Source organism: Acinonyx jubatus, chromosome A2 (genome assembly GCF_027475565.1).
Source record: "Acinonyx jubatus isolate Ajub_Pintada_27869175 chromosome A2, VMU_Ajub_asm_v1.0, whole genome shotgun sequence".
Taxonomy (NCBI): domain Eukaryota; kingdom Metazoa; phylum Chordata; class Mammalia; order Carnivora; family Felidae; genus Acinonyx; species Acinonyx jubatus.
In genome coordinates this window covers 53,373,691-53,398,697 of record NC_069383.1, presented here as the reverse complement: position 1 = coordinate 53,398,697, position 25,007 = coordinate 53,373,691, and the positions used below count along the sequence as shown (strand labels likewise).

Here is a 25,007-nt window from a genome sequence, read left to right as displayed (position 1 = left end):
AAAAACTGAGAACAAACTGAGGGTTGATGGGGGGTGGGAGGGAGGGGAGGGTGGGTGATGGGTATTGAGGAGGGCACCTTTTGGGATGAGCACTGGGTGTTGCATGGAAACCAATTTGACAATAAATTTCATATATTGAAAAATAAATAAAATAAAATAAAATAAAATATATTACATAGAAAAAAAAATAAAAAAACTTAATAGGGAGCATGGGACTTAGCTGGCCTTGATGAGTATTTATAAGTCCAGAAACTCAACTTTATCTATTGAGGCAGAGATTGCCTCCCTTTCTCCAGCCTTGGCGCCTCAACCCTACCCCCAGTTTTCCCTCCAAACTTAATATCCTGCTGAAAAACTTCAATACTAAATCATTGAAAGATATATAAAAAGCACACAGAAGATATTCTTCTCCTATTATAATAATAATCACCATATATTTGTTACTGTGTGCATAGAGAGAAAGAAAAATAGAGAATATACTCCAAACTCTTTGTAGTAGTAATTATTTCAGGGGACAAGGGAAGGAATTATTGGAAATCTTCAGTTTCCATGCATATACCTCTGTAGTGTTACTTGTCTTTTCATAATGTGCACATACGACTTTTATCAAAAGAGGAAAACAATAAAGGTAGATTTTAAAACAAAAGCACACCCCCCCCCCCAAGGACTCCACATTGCCTTTAGGATAAAAGATTAAAGATCCATTGCACAACCTACAGGGTTCTTGAAAGTATCATATTATCTCTCATCTCTGCTGTTACCTCTGCCAGAAATGCTTTCCCACACCCTGTTCTTTATTTACGGCCAATCAAGTATCTCCTCCAAACTGTAATCTCCTTTGACTTGCTTCTGCCCCTGTGTAGGGCAAGTTGAACACTTTCTCTGTTTCTCTGTGCCACCATTTTCAGGTTGATTTATTATCATTTAGATGCCTATCTCCCCAAGTAGATCACAGGTAGAGACTCTAATTAATCTTATATTCCCAATGACTGTATTTATAAACACTTATAAAATTGATGAATGAATTTCATCAGGAAATAACAGCCTTAATAATCATGCTACTTCATCTGTCACAGAGCATGTATCTAAAAGCTCATTTGTAAATTTACAATTAGAGATATCCTTAGCAAAAAACTGGCATTCTCCTTCCTAATGAGCAAAAATATTCAATCAATTAGAAATAACTAATACTTACCAGGCACTTACTATATGCATGCCCTGTGCTAAGGGCTCATCCACCTGAACTTTGTATCCTCACAGCTCTATGAGGTAGAGGCTATATTTTCATCTTCATTTTACAGATAAGGAAATTGAGGCCCAGGGAAGTGAAGTAAATTTCCCCAAGCTTGTTATACTTCGTAAGTGGTACAAGTGGAGTTTAAAATAAGACACTTTTTTTTAAATTTTTTTTTCAATGTTTATTTTTTTGGGGACAGAGAGAGACAGAGCATGAACGGGGGAGGGGAAAAGAAAGAGGGAGACACAGAATCAGAAACAGGCTCCAGGCTCCGAGCCATCAGCCCAGAGCCTGATGCGGGGCTCGAACTCACGGACCGCGAGATCGTGACCTGGCTGAAGTCGGACGCTTAACCGACTGCGCCACCCAGGCGCCCCTAAGACACTTTTTTTTAATTAAAAAATTTTTAAGTTTTTAAAATTTATTTATTTTGAGAGAGAGAGAGAGAGCATGGGAGGGGCAGAGAGAGAGGGAGAGAAAGAGAACCCCGAGCAGGCTCTGCACTGTCAGCGCAGAACCTGATGTGGGGATCAAACTCACAAACCATGAGCTCGTGACCTGAGCTGAGCCACCCAGACACTGCAAAACCCAGAAACTCTTAATCCAGAACTTGGATGTTAACCATAACACTAGACTGCCTTATAGAAGAGACATAAACACAACATTAGAAGAAAAGTCATTGTATATTCGCAAAGAACATTTCCCTCAAGGCATGATAGATGAAAAAACTGTTTCCATTGTACTGGAGTAATATACGTGATGAGATCATAAACTGGCCAGTAACCTAAAGGTATGCTTGACTGGCTGAACCGACTCAGATTCTAAGTGAGATTTGAACTCAAGACACAAAAAAATACCAATTTGACTGAAACTGATAAGACAGAGAGAATAGATGACATTAAGTAGTAGAAGACATGAATATGCAGAAGCCATGAAGTACACAATATCGAGTTATAATGTTCACAGCCTTCAGAGGGAGAATAACATGGTTTCTGGTGAGAGGGAAACAAGATAATGCCACCTAGAGTCTGTTGTATGCTAAACAACCTTCCATTCCCAGCTTTGGGAATGGAAGACATGACACTCCTGGCTATGTCATGCTTCCTGTTCTGTGATGTAGAGAAAGTGGAACTAATCAATTACATTATCACCCCTGTGGTCTCATCTAATTATAAAATAGCACAAGAGAGGTGAAGGCATAAAGGTGAGAAAATAAGGGGGGGAAACTGTCAGGGTTTCACAGCACTATCCAAAGAAAAGATGCTACAGACTCTTCTTAGAAAAAATACCTTTAGCGAAGATTAGATGCAAGGCACCTTGTGGCTCAGTTGGCTCAGGTCATGATCTCACAGTTCGTGAGTTTAAGCCCCACATCAGGCTCTCCGCTGACAGCATGGAGACTGCTTGGGATTCTCTCTCTCTCTCTCTCTCTCTCTCTCTCTCTCTCTCTCTCTCTCTCCCCCCCCTCCCCTGCTTGTGCACACACTCTTTCTCTGTGGAAGGAAGGAAGGAAGGAAGGAAGGAAGGAAGGAAGGAAGGAAGGAAGGATTTGGTGGTTGAGCTCTTTTTGGTTGTAAGAAGGAAAAAACCCGTGGAAAGAAATACAAGTAGTCAACATATCTGACAACACAATCAGGCTTCATGGAAGAACAGGACCATTCCTTTAAATATCTATTTCCCCATTGGTAAAATGGGAAAAGTAACTACTTATTATGGACTGAACTGTATTCCCCCCAAACTCAGATGTTGAAGCCCCAAGACCCTAGTAAATGGGTTTGGAGATAAGGCCTTTAAGGAGGTAATTAAAGTTAAATGAAAGGCCAGAATTCTTCACAGAGCTAGAACAAATAATTCTAAAATTTGTGTGCCACCAGAAAAGACCCCAAATAGCCAAAGCAATCTTGAAAAAGAAAACCAAAGCGGGAGGCATCACAATCCCAGACCTCAAGCTATACTACAAAGCTGTAATCATCAAGACAGTATGGTACTGGCACAAGAACAGACACTCAGATCAATGGAACAGAATAGAGAACCCAGAATTGGACCCACATACGTATGACCAACTCATCTTTGACAAAGCAGGAAGGAATATCCAATGGAATAAAGACAGTCTCTTCAGCAAGTGGTGCTGGGAAAACTGGATGGCGACATGCAGAAGAATGAACTTGGACCATTTTCTTACACCATATGCAGAAATAAACTCAAAATGGATGGAAGATCTCACTGTAAGACAGGATGCCATCAAAATCCTCGAAGAGAAAGCAGACAAAAATCTCTTTGATCTTGGCCACAGCAACTTCCTACTCAACACATCTCTGGAGGCAAGGGAAACAAAAGCAGAAATGAACAACTGGGACCTCGTCAAAATAAGTAGCTTCTACACAGCGAAGGAAGCAATCAGCAAAACTAAAAGGCAACCTACAGAATGGGAGAAGATATTTGAAAACGACATATCAGAAAAAAGGTTAGTATCCAAAATTTAGAAAGAACTTATCAAAGTCAACACACAACAAACAAATAATCCAGTGAAGAAATGGGCAAAAGACATGAATAGACACTTCTCCAAAGAAGACATCCAGATGGCCAACCAACACATGACAAAATGCTCAACATCACTCATCATCAGGGAAATACAAATCAAAACCACAATGAGATATCACCTTACACCTGTCAGAATGGCTAACATTAACAACTCAGGCAACATCAGATGTTGGCAAGGATGCAGAGAAAGAGGATCTCTTTTGCACTGCTGGTGGGAATGCAAGCTGGTGCAGCCACTCTGGAAAACAGTATGGAGGTTCCTCAAAAAATTAAACATAGAACTACCCTACAACCCAGCAATTGCACTACTAGGTATTTATCCAAGGGATACAAGTATGCTGTTTCAACGGGACACATGCACCCCAATGTTGTTTTTTTTTAATGTTTATTTATTTATTTTTTAACGTTTTATTTATTTTTGAGACAGAGAGAGACAGAGCATGAACGGGGGAGGAGCAGAGAGAGAGGGAGACACAGAATTGGAAGCAGGCTCCAGGCTCTGAGCCATCAGCCCAGAGCCCGATGCGGGGCTCGCACTCACGGACGGCGAGATCGTGAACTGAGCCGAAGTCGGATGCCCAACCGACTGAGCCACGCAGACGCCCCTTTAAATGTTTATTTTTGAGAGAAAGAGCGAGAGACAGAGCTCGAGAGGGGAAGGGCCAGAGAGAGAGGGAGACACAGAATCTGAAGCAGCCTCCAGGCTCTGGCTGTCAGCACAGAGTCTGACGTGGGGCTCAAACTCACGAACCGCGAGATCATGACCTGAGCCGAAGTCGGACGCTCAACTGACTGAGCCACCCAGGCGCCCCTCACCCCAATGTTTATAGCAGCACTATCAACAATAGCCAAAGTATGGAAAGAGCCCAATGTCCATCGACGGCTGAATGGATAAAGAAGATATGAAATAGATAGATAGATATATACACACACACAATGGAGTATTACTTGGCAATCAAAAAGAATGAAATCTTGCCATTTGCAACTATGTGGATGGAACTGGAGGGTATTATGCTAAGCGAATTTAGTCAGAGAAAGACAAACATCATATGACTTCACTCATATGAGGACTTTAAGACACAGAACAGATGAACATAAGGGAAGGGAAGCAAAAATAACATAAAAACAGGGAGGGGGACAAAATAGAAGGGAGTCTTAAATATGGAGAACAAACAGAGGGTTACTGGAGGGGTTGTGGGAGGGGAGATGGGCTAAATGGGGAAGGGGCATTAAGGAATCTACTCCTGAAATCATTGTTGCACTGTATGCTAACTAATTTGGGTGTAAATTTTAAAAAATAAAATTAAAATTAAAAAAAAAAGTTAAGTGAGGTTGTAAGTGTGGGGCCCTTGTCTGATAGGGCTGGTGTCCTTAGAAAAGATGCCAGAGCTCTCTCTCCACCTGCAAGCAGAGAGGAAAGTCCACGTGAGGACACGGTCATGGTGAGAAGGGAGCTACCTGTAAGCCAGGAAGAGAGGCCTCACCTGTCTGCACCTTGATCTGGGATGTGGAGGAGTCTCCAGAACTATGAGAAAATAAATTTCTGTTGCCACCCAGTCTGTGGTGTTCCGTTATGGCAGCCTGAGCTAACACGCTACCTAACCGGGTTGTGTGTGAGAAAGATTAAATCATATAGTATCACTGTATTAACTAAGTACCATGTATCAGATACCTCCCTGTGCCAGGCACTCCACAGACCTCATTTCCAGTCCTCCAAAACTCATGTTCTTTGTACCACTTCACAATGCCTGCTACATAGTTGGTTTAAGACTCAATCTTATTATTAACATCACATTCATAAGCCACAGTTGTTTTTTATGCATTTTTCCATTCTGGGATATTGAGTACAGACAATGTCCAGAAACCTGTGCCATAGATAATTATGTGTGAAGAAACAAGAAAATAAGGCACAGCCTTCCACTTGAGGATTTCATGATCTAGTTAGAGTCAGACAAGTATATTGGTAAGTTACTTGTCCGTGTGACTAATCTTTGGGAAAATAATAACATCAAGTCAAAATTAAACGTAGGGAGCCAGGGGCAAAATCTCTGCACTTGAATCCTGGCTCTATCACTCAGCTGTGTGATCACGGTCATGTCTCCTATCTCATCTGCAAAAGTGGGTAACAATAGTGCCCACCTTAATCAGTTGCTGTCAAGATAAAGAGACAATATAGCTGAAATACAGAGTCTAGTGAAGATTTCGTCAAAGATAAGCTAATACTGTTACTGTTTGTTTGTTGTTTGCTTCCTCATTCTTACGGGTTTCAGATTCAAAGATCAATCTTCTTCATAAATTTTTTTCTCTAATTCCAAGGCTACTTATGAAGAGCCTCCTGACAATTGGCTACACTTACTACATAGCCATCAAATGGGCAAGGGCGAGACAGATGCAACATGTAATCAAGCGGAAGTTCCTGGAGGAATCTATTTTACACTTCATCTCCATTAAGTCTTAATACAATGCTTTGCAATGGAAGGAACCCAAAAAATATCTGTTGCTATGACTGGCTAGAAGTCATGTAGCTCCCTGATCTGACCTGCCAAGACTTGAATCCAATTCTGCCATTTACTGAAAATGAGGATGTCAAGAACAGTTCATAACATATCAGAAAAGCTAATTAATTCACCATGGTTACTAGGAAAATAGGGCCTGTTTTCCAAAATGCATCCAAACATATGAGCCAAAATGCAAAAGAAAAAAATGTTATCATGTATCTTGTTTTCCAGGAATGTTATATTTAAAAATATATCAATATTCAAACACCAGGTGCTTTCTTGAATTTTAACTCATACTTTGTCCTCTTTTATCTGCTAGGGTGTTTTTGGATGGATACACAATGTCTTATTGTCTCAATACAGCCAGGAATTCTTAAGCACATCAGGCAAGCATATGCATAGAATAAAATCGCTACAAAGAAGAGATTTAGTCAACATCACTGGGCCATCAACCTAGTGTAAGACTCTTCCAGGAAAGGGGAATTTCAGAAAACTCACATACTCAGCCACTACCCACAAGAAGTTGGTAATCTTATTTGGGGACAGAGTATACATACCCTTGACAAGAGAATATGGGTGAAGGGCCAAATGTGTAGGGCAGACAAGACATTATAGGAATTTGGAAGAGAGAGAAATTCAAGAGGTCTGGACCACTGGGGGACAATGTCCCAGAAGCAAGATGATTTCTGATGGCTGGGGAGCAGGAAGAGAATAAAGAAAAGTGCATTATATGAGGAGAGAAAACAAAACACAGTCGGTGAAACAGAAAGCTTCAGGCAGGAAATAATGAGACCGAGTTCTAAAAAGAACCTAAATGTCAAGTAAAGAAATCTGAATTTTAGCCAGAGAGTAGCTGAAAAGCCGCTAAATATTTTAAAGGGGGAAAAATTACAAGGTAAAAGCAATTTATTTCAGGGTTTTTTTTTTTTCAATTTCCTTTATTTTGTTGCAAAGGAAATAAATTCACATAGTCTAAATTTAAAAGGTACAAATTTAAAGGTACAAAAGGTCTCCCTCCCACTTCTGTCTGCCCATTTTAATCCTTGGAGGCAAACCAATGGTTACCAGTTTCATACCTATCCTTCCAGAGAAATCTGTGCATATGGAGGCGAAAACACACAGCTCCCCCCCTTCTTTTTTTTTTTTTTTTTTTTGTAGATGGGATACGTACACACTTATTTACCTTGTGTTTTTCATTTAAAAATATAACAGAGATTATTTTGTATGAATACATAAAAACTTTCCTCATTCCCTTTTTAAAAATAGATAGATTGGTACAAACAAACACACGGTTCCAATACTCTCTATCCAGAGCTGCTATCCAGTTCTTCCCGGAGGCAACTCAATGTGTCTAGCTTCTTATATATACTTTAAGAAATCTTATAGGTATATGGAAGCATATAAACACACATGCACCCTTTCCCCTCTCTTTTAAAATAAAATAGGATGCACACCATACCTCCACTCTCTCAGACATTTAAAACTTTCTGAGAAACCCAAATGAAGTATTTATATGAATTAATAGTATTGTACCAATGTCAAGTTATGGTTATATACAATGCTATTATTGGGGGAGCTGGGTAAAGAGAGAGAGTTCCTGGCAGACAGGAACTCTGTACAAATTTTGAACCCTTTTCAGTCTTAAAATATGTCAAAATAATAAGTATTAAGAATATTTCTGAGCTATGTTCATCAGATTACTCCTTTCTGCCTGTGGATGCTGCTAAGTAATCATCTTTAAATCTCCCCTCCACGACTGTCATGTCTAAGTCAGAATCTCCCAAAGGGCCTGAACAGCTGCAGAAGCTTTTCATCAGAGGTTTGGGCTTTGAACCAACCGATGAGAGTCTGAGGAGCCATTTTGAGTAATGGGGGAACGTTTACAGACTGTGTGGTAATAAGAGATCCAACACCAAGCGCTCCAGAGACTTTGGGTTTGTCATGTATGCCATTGTGGAAGAGGTGGACGCAGCCATGAATGCAAGGCCACACAGGTGAATGGAAGAGTTGTAGAACCAGAGAAGGCTGTCTCAAGAGACGAGTCTCAAAGACCTGGTGCCCGCTTAACAGTGAAAACGATTTCTGTCGGTGGCCTTAAAGGAGACCCTGAAGCACACATCCTAGAGATTATTTTGAACAGAATGGGAAAACTGAAGTGACTGAAATCATGGCTGACCGAGGTAGTGGCAAGAAGAGAATTTTGTCTTGTAACATTTAATGATCATGACTCTGTAGACAAGATTGTCATTCAAAAATACCATACTGTGAATGGCCACACTGGGAAGTGAGGAGAGCCCTATTTAAGCAGGAGATGGCTGGTGCTTCATCCAGCCAGAGAGGTCAAAGTGGTCCTGGAAACTTTGGTGGTGGTTGTGGTGGGAATGACAACTCTGGTCGTGGGGGAAACTTCAGTGGGCGAGGTGGCTTTGGTGGCAGGCGAGGTGGCTTTGGTGGCAATCGAGGTGGTGGTGGACGTGGTGGCAGTGTGGATGGCTATAACGGATTTGGTAATGATGGAAGCAATTTTGGAGGTGGCGGAAGCTATAATGATTTTAGCAATTACAACAATCAATCTTCAAATTTTGGACCCCTGCAAGGAGGGAAGTTTGGAGGCAGAAGCTCTGTGCCCTATGGTGCTGGAGGCCAATACTTTGTCAAACCAGAAACCAAGGTGGCTGTGGCAGTTCCAGCAGCAGCAGTAGCTATGGCAGTGGCAGAAGGTTTTAATTACTGTCGGGAAACGAAGCTTAGCAGGAGAGGAGAGCCAGAGAAGTGACAGGGAAGCTACAGGTTACAACAGGTTTGTGAGCTCAGCCAAGCACGGTGGTGGCAGGGCCTAGCTGCCACAAAGGAGCCATGTTTTAGACAATATTCATGTGTATGGGCTAAAACCCGAGGACTATATTCATGACTAATTATATAACAGTTTATTTTAGTTTCTGTTCTGTGGAAAGTGTAATGCACTCCAACAAAGGGTTTTAATGTAGATTTTTTTGGTTTTTGTACCCATGCTGTTGATTACTAACTGTAAGTGTATGATCATGACGCTGAATAAATGTGTCTTCAAGAAAAAAAAAAAAAAAAAAAAGAAGAGCACCTGGGTGACCTGAGTGGCTCAGACGGTTAAGTGTCCAACTCTTGATTTTGGCTGAGGTCATGATCTCGTGTGAGATCAAGCCTCATGTCAGGCTCTGTGCTTGGGATTCTCTTTCTTCCTCTCTCTCTTCTGCCCCTACCCCTCACACACATGTTGTTTCTCTCTCTTTCTCTCTCTCTCTCTCTCTCTCAAAATAATCTTTAAAAAAGGGAATATTTCTTAGTGGTCATTCCATATCAATACATAAATGCCTTCCCTTTTTATAGAGGCATAGTATCACTTTTAATAATTTCACAGGGCACCTGGGTGGCTCAGTGGGCTTAGTGTCTGGCTTCGGCTCAGGTCATGATCTCACAGTTTGTGGTCTTGAGCCCCGCATTGGGCTCTGTGCTGACAGCTTAGAGCCTGGAGCCTGCTTCGAATTCTGTGTCTCCCTCTCTCTCTGCTTCTCCCCTGCTCATGCTCCATCTCTCTCCTTCAAAAAAAAAAAAAAAAAAAATTAAAAAAAATTTTTTAAATAAAGAAAAATAATTTATTTCACTTGCCCCTAGGTAGGCAAAATACTTCAGACTTCCTTATAATTAATAAACACTAATAGTATCCATCTGAGTGTGCACAGTCTTTGACTCTGTGGTTAAGAGTGGTCTATACACCGGGGCGCCTGGGTGGCTCAGTCGGTTAAGCGTCCGACTTTGGCTCAGGTCACGATCTCCCACTCCGTGAGTTCCAGCCCCGCGTTGGGCTCTGTGCTGACAGCTCAGAGCCTGGAGCCTGCCTCGGATCCTGTGTCTCCCTCTCTCTCTGGCCCTCCCCCCCCATTCATGTTCTGTCTCTCTCTGTCTCAAAAATAAATAAACGTTAGAAAAAAAAAAGAGTGGTCTATACACCAAATGATGTAACCGCCATAAAGATTCCGTAGGCAAGGCCCAGTCAGGCAACAGAAACGCCCGGCCCTCCTCCTAGTCCTGCTGCTCACTAGTGGTGTGACCTTGAGCAGATCACTTAATCCTCCAGTCATGGTTCTCTTCAAAACAACATTGGGATTACCTGCCCTGATTACCTCCCAAGTTTCTTGAGGGTGAGAGGAGATAATGGGTGGAATACTACTTACATAAAATCCATTGTGCAAATAAAAGGTTTGGCAAGTATGACTATTCCCTAGAGCCTAGATCATAATCCTCTGTCTACAATCACAAGTAGAAGTTTTCTTGGGGCGCCTGGGTGGCTCAGTCAGTTGAACGTCTGACTTCAGCTCAGGTCATGATCTCAGGGTCTGTGAGTTCGAGCCCCACATTGGGCTCTGTGATGACACCTCAGAGCCTGGAGCCTGATTTGGATTCTGTGTCTCCCTCTCTCTCTGCCTCTCCCCTGGCTCACACTCTCTGTCTCTCTGTCTCTTTCTTTCTTTCTCTCTCTCAAAAATAAATAAACATTAAAAAAGAATTTAAAAAAAAAGAGGTAGGAGTTCTCTCATGGCAAATTCAACCTCAGCTTGAGTTTCAGAGAGCTGCATCCTAATCCATGTGATTTTTCATTTAAAATAGAATGACTTTCTGGGACCTTCTGTTCTCAAATCTAGTCCTTAATGACCATCAGAAGGTGTGCTACACAGGAATAATGAGAAAGGACAAAATGCCAAGACAGGAAATGAGTGGGGAACACTCATATTAAACCCAGAGGAGAGTCGCAGCAGACCAACAATGGTGAGAAAGGGTATAATGGAGAAAAACCAGTGCTCAAAAGCCACTCAGGGAATAAGAAGCAACCTGGTTGCCTAGCAATACCAGAAGGTACACTGGAGTTAGGATCTTAGAGGTGACACCTGCTAAGAACTATGCAGGTCTGAAATTTTACCGTACTTACAAGCTTGCAAATTAGTTTTCCATGGATGCTGGCAAAAGGCATGAGACCTTTGGGTCAGAGACCAAAGATTTTATTACATATGGCAAAAGAAGTAGCCAGTGCTTTGTGTTGATTTGCAGGTGTTCCCTATGCCCCCAGAGTCCATAATGATGACACAACTGACCCATCCAAGATGCCTGTACACACAGAACACTGTTAAGGGAGAGGAACACTGAGCTGGGGAATTCACTGTTTTTACAGTGAGCAGAAACAAGCCTGGTCTCTGTCTGGGAGCCTCCCTCATGGCTGCCTGCTGCAAACATAACCCTGAATGATGGCCTGGGTGAAGAACCATCAGGGCCTGGCATTCTTGACACACTCAGAAGGAACGTGCAGGGATGCTCCATGCCTATGCTAGACTGTCTCTCCCAACAGCACTTTGAAAGCAGGAGGGAAACTTTAGTCAAGATCAATTCAAAAATGAGGCTGAACTAGGTCAAAAGGAAGGAGATTCCAAAAGTCCAAAAGTAAGGAGCTGGAGGGACAAGGTGAGTCAAGGGCTGACTCTGGAGCCAAAGAGAGACTGGAGACGGGGATAGGGATTTATCTATGGTAGAAGCAGAAGAAAAGATAAAATCTGTGAGGGAGACAATATGGAGAGATAATGTGGCCAGGAAAGCTGTCACATAAAGGGCCCAGTCAAGAGAGTAGGACAAGATGGCAGAGGTGGGCAGGTGGCCCGGAAAGGATGGGCAGGAGGACCAATGCTGCTTGAAATTAGAAGCAGAGCATGCTCACACTCAGAGGTCCAGGGAAACCTTCCCAGCAACCACAGGCGAGGCGGGGAAGCCTCCTGCACTCTCCCTTAGTTCCCCCTGAGCCTCAGCTGCCATCCCCACTGGACTGTGACTCCCCCTAGAACAGGATGTGTGTGTGTGACTCTCCTCCATACTCAGCATCTGCATAGGCACCTCTCCATGGTTGGGGCTCAGTGTATGCGCTTTGAATCAATTAGTGAGTTAGTTGCGAGGTAGTCAGTCTCTGGAAGCATTACGTGGCTCATAGTGTCAGATCCTGCAGATAAATCATGTAGGATGAGGACTAAGAACAAAGCCATTGCTTTGGGAAAAGGTTGAGTCACAGGTCATGATTCTGGAAGGCAAATCTGACAAATTAAAGGTATGCAGACCATATCTCCAGCGACTGGAGGCTGGGAGCAGGAAAAGTCAAGGCAGTATGCTATTATTCTCTGTGTCCCACTCTCCCAGCCTTTGCCTTGTATGTGACTATAGATAGCCAGGTGGAGGCATTCACACTATCTCAGAGAAGCAGGATTGGTATAGCTGAAATGAAAAGATATAGAAACAATTTCATCTTTTAAAACAACTTCTATAAGTGGCCTTATGAATTAAAATTTTAGGGGTGGGGAGGAGGGAGGATCAAGGTACAGAGCTAATACCAAAGCAATGGAGTCTGGAAGAGAGAAGAGGAGAAAGAGACCCCTGCTTCCACGAGACTTGGGGGAGGGCACGGGAGTAAGAAAAGAGGTCAGAGATGGGGGCCAGGACCCCTGATTTGGAGAGAGGAGGGCCTGCTTCAGGGCCCCAGCTTGGGGGAATCATATCCAGAGATCACCATGCTCTCACCTCCCTACCTCAGGGCCTTTGCCTTTACACCCCTCTGTCCGGTTTCCCATGGCTCAGTCCCGCACTGCCTTCAGATCTCCTCAGGAAGATCAGCTGCTCATAGCTGACCATCCTGTCTAAAATAAGAAGTCCCTTCTCCCATCTATCTCTGTTCCATTTCCCTGATTTTACTTAACCTTCCTAACGCATACAGAACACATCAGGGGATCCGTGACCACCAGAGTTCCTATGATCTTATTTTCTATTCCTAACAAAAAAGATATGAGAAAGCAACAAAAATATGACAGGTTCTATAATATCACTTACACATTTTTCTCTCTTCTGAGGAATTTTGCAAGCTTGCTACAGGGTAATGTTTCTACAGGAAGGCAGAAGTTCCCCTTTCAGGACCCCAAATGAAGAAAGAAAAGTTGCAATTAGATGTCATTGCAGATGGGAACTTTGGTTTTAAAAGAGAAAGTAGGGTCACCTCGTCCTTTTGGAAACAGTGGCCAGGTCACATCCACAGAGCTCCCCATGGAAGACCTTCCGTTTGCTTCTAGACAGGAGTATGATGGAGAACAGGGATTCTCCACTGTACAGGCTTAAAAAAAAAAAAAAAAAAAAAAAAAAACCTCAGCAGAGGGCAAAGCACCAGTGTTGTTAACATCTTCTAAATAACCATTATTCTAATTTCTAATAGAAATATTTCACAGTAGCAGGGATGCATAGTCCCTCAGGAAAAAAAAACACATTTTTTTATTTTTAATATTTATTTTATTTTTATTTTTTAACAACGATTTTTTAAATGTTTGTTTATTTTTGAGAGAGAAGAGACAGAGTCCAAGCAGGGGAGGGGCAGAGAGAGAGGGAGACACAGAATCCGAAGCAGGCTCCAGGCTCTAAGCTGTCAGCACAGAGCCCGACACGGGGTTCGAACTCAGAAACTGTGAGATCATGACCTGACCCCAAGTTGGACACTTAACTGACTGAGCCACCCAGGTGCCCCAATAACCATTTTTCTTTGATTGCAGAAAATTTTATACATCTTTCTCCCAGAGAGAATCCGTCTCTCACTGTCTTTTAAAAAGAAACAAGTAATTAATAGTATAAAACTCTGGTAATGAGAAGAGGGGCTCTCTCCATCTCTGGCTACATGAACTTAAACACTAAGCCAACATCTAAAGACCAGCCCATGGATGGAAAAGTTGATTTAATCATTTCTTTCTTTGCTGTGGGGTGAGAACCTTCTGTCAACAAGGGCTGGCAGGATGCCTGTGGTTTTTCCAGCATAAGAAAACCTCTTACACCTCAATACTTTGCTGATCCATACCTAACTTCCACATGGGAACTCAACTTTGGTGCCCCGGGACACCCCTGAACAGAATCAGGACCCTTAACACCCAAAGCGATGGAGCCCTAACACTTCATTTGGGTGGGACCACACAGTGATCAAACCCTCCCCTGCTACATGTGGAGGCCACTTCTGTGTCCCGTGGGCTGGTTACAAACTCCTACTATAAAAATTACATCATGGTGGGGCACCTGGGGGGCTCGGTCAGTTAAGTGTCTGACTCTTGATTTCAGCTCAGGTCAGGTCACGATCTCACAGTTTGGGTTTGTGCTGCACTGACAGCACAGAGCCTGCCTAGGTTTCTCTCTCTCCCTCTCTCTGTCCCTCCCCTGCTCACTCTCTCTCTTTCTCAAAATAAATAAACATTAAAAAAATTACATCCATGCAATTTTAAATATTTTTCTAAATGTTTTAACTTATTTTTGAGAGAGCCCAATGCGGGGAGGGTAGGGAGATGGGAACAGAGGATCCAAAGCCGGCTCTGCACTGACAGCAGAGAGCCTGATGTGGGACGTGAACTCACGGACTGTGAGATCATGACCTAAGCCAAAGGGGGATGTTCAGCTGACTGAGCCACCCAGGTGCCCCCATCCAAGGAATCCTGCAGAGGGCTGTGCCACGTCCCATGGAGGCAAAGAGAGGAAAGCCGGCAGAAAGAGGACAAAGGATTCATCACCATTCAAATTTGGTTCAACTTCAATGTGATTGCTTGGGGTTCTAAGCTCCTCAACAAAAAGGAAGTTCATTTGCCTAAGCAGCAACTCCTACCACTAATGGGGTGACCTGGGGCATATCTGGAACAAGAGTACTAGCTAGGAAGTCCAGAAGGCACAGCAGCTAGTGCCACAGAGCCCTGGGGAGAGCTAGCTCCGCCAGGACCAAATCTCTTTGCAGCCCAGACAGGTAAGGCCAGAAACCAGGAAGAGACCATCCGTAGAAGGAGGAAAGGAGGCATGGCTGGGAAGATGGCTGCTGATAAGCTGTGAGAGCTGCTCATTGTCATCTGCCTTCCCTCACTTATACACACACAGACACAGACACAGACACAGACACAGACACAGACACAGACACAGACACAGATGCACACAAAAAAACAGGACACTTGAAGCACCCCCTCCCACTCCCCTCGGAGTGGGAGAGAACAGTGTTCATGTCAGTGTGAGGAAGCAGCCAAACTCAGTGAGGAAAGAGTAGGACTCCCGAGTACCAAGGGGTAGGACTTCCCCCAGGACCAGGCTGCCCAGCGAGCTCGGAAGCCCTGGGATGGGTAGTTTGGGGATAGAAGAATTCATTAATGACTAAAATCTAGTTCTCGCCTTCCTAGAGGCTGGGAGAACACTAAACAGGAGCAAATCATCTTGAGCGCGACATAAATCTTACCAGACGGAGTGTGAAAGGGTGATAATAGTTTTTGGAATATGTTGTGTTCTTTTCATTTCGTGATCCATTCGTTTATTCATTCATCTGACAAATGGTAACTGAGGGCCTCCCCGTTACATAAGGATGAGGAGATATAACAATAAAAGAGGCAGGCAAAGCTTCTGCCTTTGTGGACTTCGCATTCTAGTAGGAAAGACGGTAATAAATAGTGGCAAATACTTCCATGGAGCCTTCCGTGTGTCAGGCCCTCTGCTAAACCCTTTCCAGGTAGGAGCTCATATGTTTACTGCAACCTATGCGGTAGCTACTGTTATCCTCATTTTACAAATAAGGAGCGTGAGGCATAGGTGGGCTGAGTAACTTGCCAGGTGTGTACAGCTAACAGTAACAGAACAAGGATTTGACCCCAGGAAGGTGAAATTTAGAGTCCGTATTCTTTTATTTTTTTTTAAGTTTATTTATTTATTTTTGAGAGATGGGGGAGTGTGTGTGAGCAGGGGTGGAGAAGAGAGAGAGAGGGAGAGAGAGAATCCCAAGCAGGCTCCACACTGTCACCATGGAGCCCATACAGGGCTTGAACCCATGAACTGTGAGATCACCACCTGAGCCATGAGTCGGACGCTTAACCGACTGAGCCTCCCAGGTGACCCTTAGAGTCCATGTTCTTAATTGACATAGATTAGCGTGTATATGGGCACAGGCATGGAGATGGGCATAGAGACACAGACAGTAATAGAGAAGGATGTAACTGTTCACATTTCCAAGGGACAGAAGACCCCTAAGTAAAGTATCTTGAAAGGGACTTAAAGTTTTAGTAGAGAAAGCCAGTCGACACCGGTAGATGGATGCATAAATAAGTGCTATAAGGAAAGCAATGGGGTGGGGGTGGATAGGGTGGATAGGGTGGCCAGGGCAGATGACACTGCAGTTGTCCAGAGCAGGTTCCTGAGGCCTGCCCAAATCAAGAGCAGATGTGACTATGAGTCGCCAGGCCCCAGGTTTCAGTCACAAACCCCAAAGAGCCAGGACTGGGAACAGTCACATCTCAGTGGTCACTATCCGAGGACAGCCCCCACTGCAGCAGAGACCAGCTGGAATGCAGACTATTAGTGTCATTTTCTAAGTACCCCCCATGTACACACACCAGATGTCACGGAGAAGGGAAGGGGAGCAGAAGCCTGAAAGGCTGGGCCTTTTACAAAAACAGACTACATGTTTACCTCAAAGGCTCGTGTACATTACCGAACCTGAATAAATTTTCTTGACTCACTAAACACAAAGCCCTCTAGGCACCTCACTCCCTGTCTAGCAGAACACGGGGTCTTGAGATACAACATTTGTGATGCCACTGCCCCACCATGAAGGCTACATTTGGCGAGCAGAGAAGAAAGGACACAGGGTGATCACAAGAGAAGTGAAACAGTTCCTGTCTTTTCCCTTCCAGGTGGAACAGTTACAGTGGCACAGATGGTCAGTCACATCAAGGGTGAGGAATGAAACACACGTACTATGTGCATCTCTGGAGAGAACAAAAGGATTATTCATTGTTTCATTATAGTTTTTTAAAAGCTCAAAGCATGATTTAGGAGAAGCCATTTGTGACATTGCTGCATTCAATTACCCAGAACAAATTTGGATGAGCCTCGCAGCTATTTCTGGGCTTCCAAATGTGGGTCACAAAGACACGTTAATCAAAAAGGACAATGCAATCAGGCAGCTTCACATATTTATCATCATTTCTATGAAAAGCACTTAGTAGCAACTGCCTGCTCAAGGTTCAGGCAGCCTGGGTTTTATATACAGAAATTAAGCAGTCACAATCCCTACCCTCTTGAAATTTCAGCTTGGCAATGTTGATTTGAACAATCACGTAAATAGATAACTGAACAAAACTCATCTGCAATTATTCTCTGTCCCACATGTTCATGCTCTGTGGCAGTCCGTGCTCTCACCGTCCATTCAGGAGTTCTGTATGTGCTGTTCTCACTACAGAAAACGCCATCCAGATTAAAGTAGAAACACAGAACGTGGTGTTTGGGGCTACATTCTTTCAGGATTGAAAATTGAGGAAATTGGTTTTCTTGTGCAAAAGAAGAGGCTCACACTGTTGGATACATACACAATTTCCATTACTCTGTCACTTCTTTTCCACAAAAGCACCCCACTTTTCTTCAGGGTGGTAATATGCCCAGCTTTTTTTTTTTAAAGTGTATTTCCTAGTAGCATTTGCAGCTAGAGGAGGACATGTGATATATTTCTAGCCAATGAGATATAAGTGGAAGTCACCAAATAAGGCTTCTGGGAAAGTGCTTTTTAAAAGAACTACCTCTGTTGGCATTTGCCTTTGCCCTTTACCCTTCCCAGTCATTTGTTTGGTTGGTTGGTTGGTTGGTTGGTTGGTTGGTTGATTGTTTGGCCCTTCCCAGTCATCTTGCCTGGAATGTGGATGAGATGCTGGATATGCAGCAACCATCTTGTGACTGAAGAGCCAAAGTTATATCCTACAGATGGCTAAACAAAAAGACAGAAAGAAACAGGGTCCCTTTGCACCAGTTCTGAATTGTTATGTGAGGAAAATAAAATTGCCATTTAGTTGAGCCCTAGTATATTTATATACAATCCCTGATTGATTCTAAGAATTACACAGGTGAGGCTGTATAAGTTAGGGGTCCATTGTGATTAAAGTCCGCTTTTTGATAGGATTTTCTTCCCTCTGAGCACTGGCAGTTGTCCAAGGAATCTGGAGCAATTTCAGCATACGGAGGATTTTGCCCCAGTTCAACCTGGAGCATTTAACAACCATTTAGTGAGACTCTAAGATGTGCCACACAAAGTGCTGGGTGCTGGTGGGCACAAGTCTCTGCATTCACAGCACTGATACTCTATTCAGGAGACAGGAACAATAAACAAAGAAGAACAGGAGGTTAAAGCCCTGCAAAGAAAAAAACAGGGTTAGGGGGATAGACCTGCTGGGTGATAGGAGGGATACTGGCACTTTCTACAGGGTGGTCAGAACACGCCTCACTTCTAGGGGGGATATATTAATTGGCTTGGGCCGCCATAACCAAATACCACAGACAGGGAGACTTAAACAGACATTCATTTTCTCACAGTGCCGGAGGCTAGAAGTCCAAGATCAAAGTGCCATCAGAGTTAATTTCCAGTAAGGCCTCTCTTCCTGACTTATAGACAGCATCTTCTTGCTGTGTCCTCACATGGCCTTGCCTCTGTTGATGTGGACACAAAGAGAGAGAGAGAGAGAGAGTGAGAGACACAGAGAGATCTGGTGACTTTCTCTTTTCTTATAAGGACACTAGTCTTGCTGAATTACGGCGTCATCCTCATCACCTCCCTTAACTTAATTATCTCCCTAAAGGCCCTATCTGCAAATATAATCACAATGGGGGATTTGGGCTTCAACATGAATTTTAGGGGAACACAATTCAGCTATAACAAGGAGCCTATGAACAGAAACCTAAAGGAAGAGACAGTGAAGGCCAAAAGGAAAACTGGGGGAAGAGCATTTCAGGCAGAGGAACAGCAAGTGCTAAGCCCGGTGGCAGAGTACGTTTGGCATGTTGTAGGGGCAGTGAGGAAGCCAGTGCAGCTGCAGGGGGAGATGGTCAGGGGGGAAGACAGAAAAGAAATGGAGGCTACATCCTGTATAGCCTTGTAGACTATTGAAAAACTTTCCTTTTACACTGAAAGAAAGGAGGGGCCAGCCACTCAAGAGGTCTGTGCAAATGAGCAACATGATCTTCCTAATGTTTTAAAGAGTTCCCTCCGGTCATTGTGTGGAGAACGGGCTATAAGTACAAAGATGGAAGCAAAACATCAGCTAGAAGCCTGTTAAAATAACCAGGAGAGAGATAATGGAGCTTGGACTAGGATGGTTGAGAAGTGGTCAGATTTGAGGCAGAGATGATGGGATACGCTGTGGATCGATGTGTGTAAATGCGCAAGAGAAGAGAGGAGTTTGGGACACCTCCAAGATTTTTGCCATAGGCACTGGAAGAATAAAACTGCTATATACTCCAGTGGATTAATGGTGGCATGATCAGTTGTGAGTGATGAAATATCAAGAGTTGAGTTTCAGGCACATTCATTTCAAGATGCCTTTTAGAAACCCAAGTGCAAACCTTGAGTGTGCAATTGGACATATAAGACTGTAAGTCAGGGAATGGTCTAAGCCTGTGACAGAAATTTGAGTCACAAAACATATGAGGACTTTAAGATACAAAACAGATGAACATAAGGGAAGGGAAGCAGAAATAATATAAAAACAGGGAGGGGGGACAAAACAGAAGAGACTCTTAAATATAGAGAAACAGAGGGTTGCTGGAGGGGTTGTGGGAGGGGGGATGGGCTAAATGGGTAAGGGGCATTAAAGAATCTACTTCTGAAATCATTGCTGCACTATATGCTAACTAACTTGGACGTAAATTAAAAAATAAATAAATTATTTTTTTAAAAAAGAATAAAAAGGAGCTGTATAGTTTATATGACAAGAAATCTGTCACAGGAAGTGAGTATGGAGAGGTCGGTAGGGGTAACTCATTTAGGTAGTTGTAGAAGATAGTAATTGAAAAAAGGAAAACAGGAACACATGGTCCTAGAATAATGCCTTGCTTGAATGGAGGGTCACTAGGTAGAGTACCTCAGTTATGTGCCCTGTATACAGTCACTTTTTCAAGCCTATCACCAAGGATTGGTGGGCTTTTGAGGTGGTCACATTAACTTGAAGTCATGTGACTCTTCATTTCTTATCTCCATCTTTTTCAAATTAGTTACCATGTCCTGTCAATTCTACCACACATTATGGAAAAGTTTGAGAGAAAAGTGAAATTTTGAATCCAAAAACCACTTCCAGTAACCTTCAAGCATGAGAGAAAAGGGACAAAAAGAGCACTGCTTTGTGTTGTGGGTGTAAGAAGTTACACTGATGTTCTAACCCCAGCACCTATGATGGGGATTTATTTGGAAATAGGATTTTTAAAAATCTAACAAAGTTAAGATTAGGTAATACTGGATTAGGGCACCTTACATCCTGTGACTATTGTTCTTATAAGAAGGTCAGAAGAAGACACAGGTACACAGAGACACACAGAAGAATGCCATGTGATGACAGATGCAGAGTCTGGGGCAATAATGCAGCTGAAGGCCAAGGATCGATCATCACCACCAGAAGCTTGGAAGAAACAAAGATTCTCCCTCAGAGCCTCTGGAAGGAACCAACCTTTCTGACACCTTCATGTTGGACTTCTGGCCTTCAGAACTGTGAGAATACAAAATTCTATTGTTTAAGAAAAAAAGAAGAGAAATTTGAGTCACAAAGCAAAGTCAAAACAGTTTTTGAAACTGTACATCTAGATGACATCATTACCTAGATAGGAGTAGATCAAGGAGAGTTGAGATCTGAGGACTAAGCCCTGGAGAACTCCGCACAGTAAAGGTGGTCAAATGAAAAGGATCCAGGAACAGGGACTGAAAAGAAGCAGCCATGAGGTTGGGAAAAACAAACAAAAACAAAGTATGGTGACCTGGAAGACAAAAGAGAAATGTTTCAAGAAGAGAATGATCACACTTGAACTGAAAAGACAACTAAGGTCAAGACTAAAAGCACCTTGGCCCTTGAAAAGAGTTGTTTCCATGGAGTCATGGATTGATGCATCAGTTATCCGGTGCCACATAACAAATTACAACAAACTTTAGCTGTTTAAAGCAATAAGCACGTGTTATCAAACAGCATCAGTGGGTCATGAATCTGGGTGTGGCTTCCTGGTTGCCTCTGGCTCAGGGTCTCCCACAAGGCTGCAGTCAAGACATTGGCTAGGACTGGAGTCTTCTCAAGGTCTGATGTGAGAGGATTCACTACCAAGCTTGCTCACGTGGCTATTGGCAGGCCTCAGATCCTAGTTGGCTATTAGCCTAAGACATCTATTCCTTGCCAATTAGTTCTCTCCATAAAGCAGCTCCCAACATGGCAGCCTGCTTCCCCTAAAGCAAAGACTCTAAGAGAGAAAAGGTAAGAGACAGCAGCCCAAGATGGTAGCTCCAGTCTTTTGTAACACAATCTCTGAAGTGACATCCCATCCGTTTTTAAAAAAGACTTTATTTTTCAGAGCAGTTTTAGGTTCACAGAAAAAATTGAGCAGAAACTAGAGAGATTTCCCACTACACTACCAACATTCCCCACCAGTGCAAAACAGTTTTTACAGTTGATGAACAAACACTGACACATCATTATCAACCTAAGTCCATTACATTAGGATTCACTCTGTGTCGTACATTCTATGGGCTCTGACAAATACATAATAACACGTATCAACCTTTATAATATCATATAGAACAGTTTCACTGCCCTAAGAATCCACTGTGTTCCAGCTAGTCATCCTCCCTCCCCCAAACCTCTGGCACCCATTGATCTGTTCATAGATTCCATGGTTCTGTCTTTTCCAAAATGTCATATAGTTGGGATTATATAGTAGATAAACTTTTCAGATTTGCATTTAAGTTTCTTCCATGTATTTTCATGGCTTGATAGTTCATTTCTTTTTAGTGCAGAATAATATTCCATTTTCTGTATGTACCACATTCCATTCACCTGTTGAAAGACATCTTGGTTGCTTCCAAGCTTTGGCAATTATGAATAAAGTTATGATAAACATCCATGTACAGGTTATTTTGCAGATATAAGTTTTTTCAGCTCCTTTTGGGAAATGCCAATGAGTATGATTGCTGGATCATATGGTAAGAGTATGTTTAGCTTTGTAAGCACTGCCAAACTGTCCTTCAAAATTGCTATGTCTTTTTGCATTTCCACCAGTAGTGAGAGTTACTGATGTTCTACATCCTCACCAACATTTGATATTGTCACCGTCTGGAATTTAGCCATTCCAGTAGATACATAATGATGTCTCATTGTTTTAATTTGCAATTCCCTAATGACATATGGTGTGGGGCATCTCTCCACATGCCGACCTATAACTTATGTTCAATTCTATTCAATGGAAGAAATTCACTAGGTCCAGACCACACTGAAGGGGAGGGGACTATACAAGGGCAAGAATAACAGGAGATGAGGGAATTGGAGACCATCTCAGAGGCTGACCAATATAATTAGATTGAGAAATGAAAGGAGGAGACAAATTAAAGACCAATATAGACAACGCTTTTGAGGAGTTGCACTATAAAGAGAAACAAAGACCTACAGAAGTATGTGGAGTTAAAGTAAAGAATGTTTTTATTTTCTTTGCTTTACAACTAACCAGATCATTCTTAGCAATAAAGGTAATACATTGGATATGTTGAAATGTAAACAAGTAGAACTCTATTTTATACATTTATTCATGTACTTGTTAGAAGTATTGTGAACAATGCCAAAGTTTGTAAGTAACATACCTGAAAGGGGATTTTGTTTTCCTTCCAAGATTTTATTTAAATTCAAGTTTGTTAACATGTAATATAGTATTGGTTTTGGGAGTACAATTCAGTGATTCATCACTTACATATAACACCTAGGGCTCATCCCAACAAGTGCCCTCCTTACTGCCCATCACCCATTTAGCCCATCCCCCCACGTATCTCCCCTCCAGCAGCTCCCAGTTTGTTCTCTATTGCTAAGACTCTCTTATGGTTTGCCTCCCTCTCTGTTGTTATCTTATTTTTCTGTCCCTTCCCCTATATTCATCCACCTATTAGTGGATTAGAACTATTAAATTCTACCTATTAGTGAAATCATATATTTGCCTTTCTCTGACTGATTTATTTCGCTTAGCATAATACATTCTAGTTTTAACCATGCTGTTGCAAATGGCAAGATTTCATTTTTTGATGGCTCAGTAATATTCCATTGCGTGTGTGTGTGTGTGTGTGTGTGTGTGTGTGTGTATCACAAGATATATCTTCTTTATCCATTTATCAGTTGATAGACATTTGGGCTCTTTCCATGATCTGGCTATTGTCGATAGTGCTGCTATAAACATCAGGGTGCATGTGCCCCCTTTGAATCAGTATTTTTGTATCCTTTGGTTAAATACCCAGTAGTGCAATTGTTGGGTCCCAGGGTGGTTCTATTTTTAATCCATACTGTTTTCCGCAGTGCCTGCACCAGTTTGCATTCCTACCAACAGTGTAAGAGGGTTCCCCTTTCTCTACATCCTTGCCAACCAACGTCTGTTGTTTCCTGAGTTGTTAATTTTAGCCATTCCGACAGGTGCAAGGTGGTATCTCATTGTGGTTTTGATTTGTATTTCCCTGATGAGGAGTGATGTTTAGCATCTTTTCACATGTCTGTTAGCCATATGGATGTCTTCTTTGGAGAAATGTCTGTTCATGTCTTCTGCCCATTTCTTAACTGGATTATTTATTTTTGGGGTGTTGAGTTTGAAAAGTTCTTTATAGACTTTGGATATTAGCCCTTTATCAGATATGTCATTTGTAAATATCTTCTCCCATTCTGTAGATTGCCTTTTAGTTTTAATTGCTTCCTTCACTGTGCAGAAGTTTTTTTTTATTTTGATGAAGCCCCAATGGTTCATTTTTGCTTTTGTTTCCCTTGCCTCCGGAGATGTGTCTAGTCAGAAGTGCTATGGCCAACATCAAAGAAGTTGCTGCCTGTGTTCTCCTCTAGGATTTTGATGGTTTCCTGTCTCACATATATGTCTTTCATCCATTTTGAATTTATTTTTGTGTATGGTGTAAGAAAGTGGTCCAGTTTTATTTTTCTGCATGTCACCATCCAGCCTAAAAGGGTTTTTTTTTTTTAATAGTCTGTTTTGTAACCATGTGGGGAAAGAAACAAGTGCATCTATATCCCAGTGCTTCCAGGACATGTACAAGTACACCTTTTAATTGCCAAAATCAGCCACACAAGTTTATTTAGGCAGATGAAACCAATAAACTTCAGTGGGCGTAGACATTCTCTCTTGGCTTGAAAACAAGCCTACAGCTGCTTGGAAAAGGTAGGCTGATAGGCAGAGACCTGCATGTGGCAACTGGCCCAATGATGCCAATTAAAATGTTACCCAACTAGAGTAATCATTCAAATCATAAATAATGTCTGCAATTGCTTTATCTCCTGACTCTCCAACACAATAAAATGTGCATTCAACACAAAGATGAAAGTAAATGAATGGGCCAATTAATTTGTGAAAGCAAATGCCCTAGATCTGTGTCTGATGTCAGTTCATTGCGAACAAGTAAGACTTGGGATCTCCTGGGGATAGGATCAGGCAATTGCAGGATTTGAGGAGGGTGATAAATAAGTTGCTTTCTGCCCCTTCTGCATCCAGAACCAACACAGAATAAAACATAGAATGGAAATTGAAGTGTTGGCTTTACTACTAATATTTACTAATGTTAGTTCTTCAGAGTTTAGTCTGTTCTTCTCAGGGTCCCAGTCTAGACCTTGAGTCACCATTCCCTTACACCG

At 42.4% G+C, this 25,007-nt stretch overlaps 1 long non-coding RNA gene and 1 pseudogene across 1 annotated transcript in view; one reads left to right on the top strand and one right to left on the bottom strand.

The window, feature by feature from the left end:
- LOC113604058 (uncharacterized) overlaps positions 1–25,007 on the bottom strand; it is a 29,716-nt gene that overhangs the window by 1,614 nt on the left and 3,095 nt on the right. The window contains exon 2 of the long non-coding RNA XR_003425860.2: positions 13,331–13,444. This is a non-coding gene — a long non-coding RNA (uncharacterized LOC113604058). The remainder of the gene's footprint in view (positions 1–13,330; positions 13,445–25,007) is intronic.
- Positions 8,038–9,317, top strand: LOC106982285 (heterogeneous nuclear ribonucleoprotein A1-like; annotated as a pseudogene).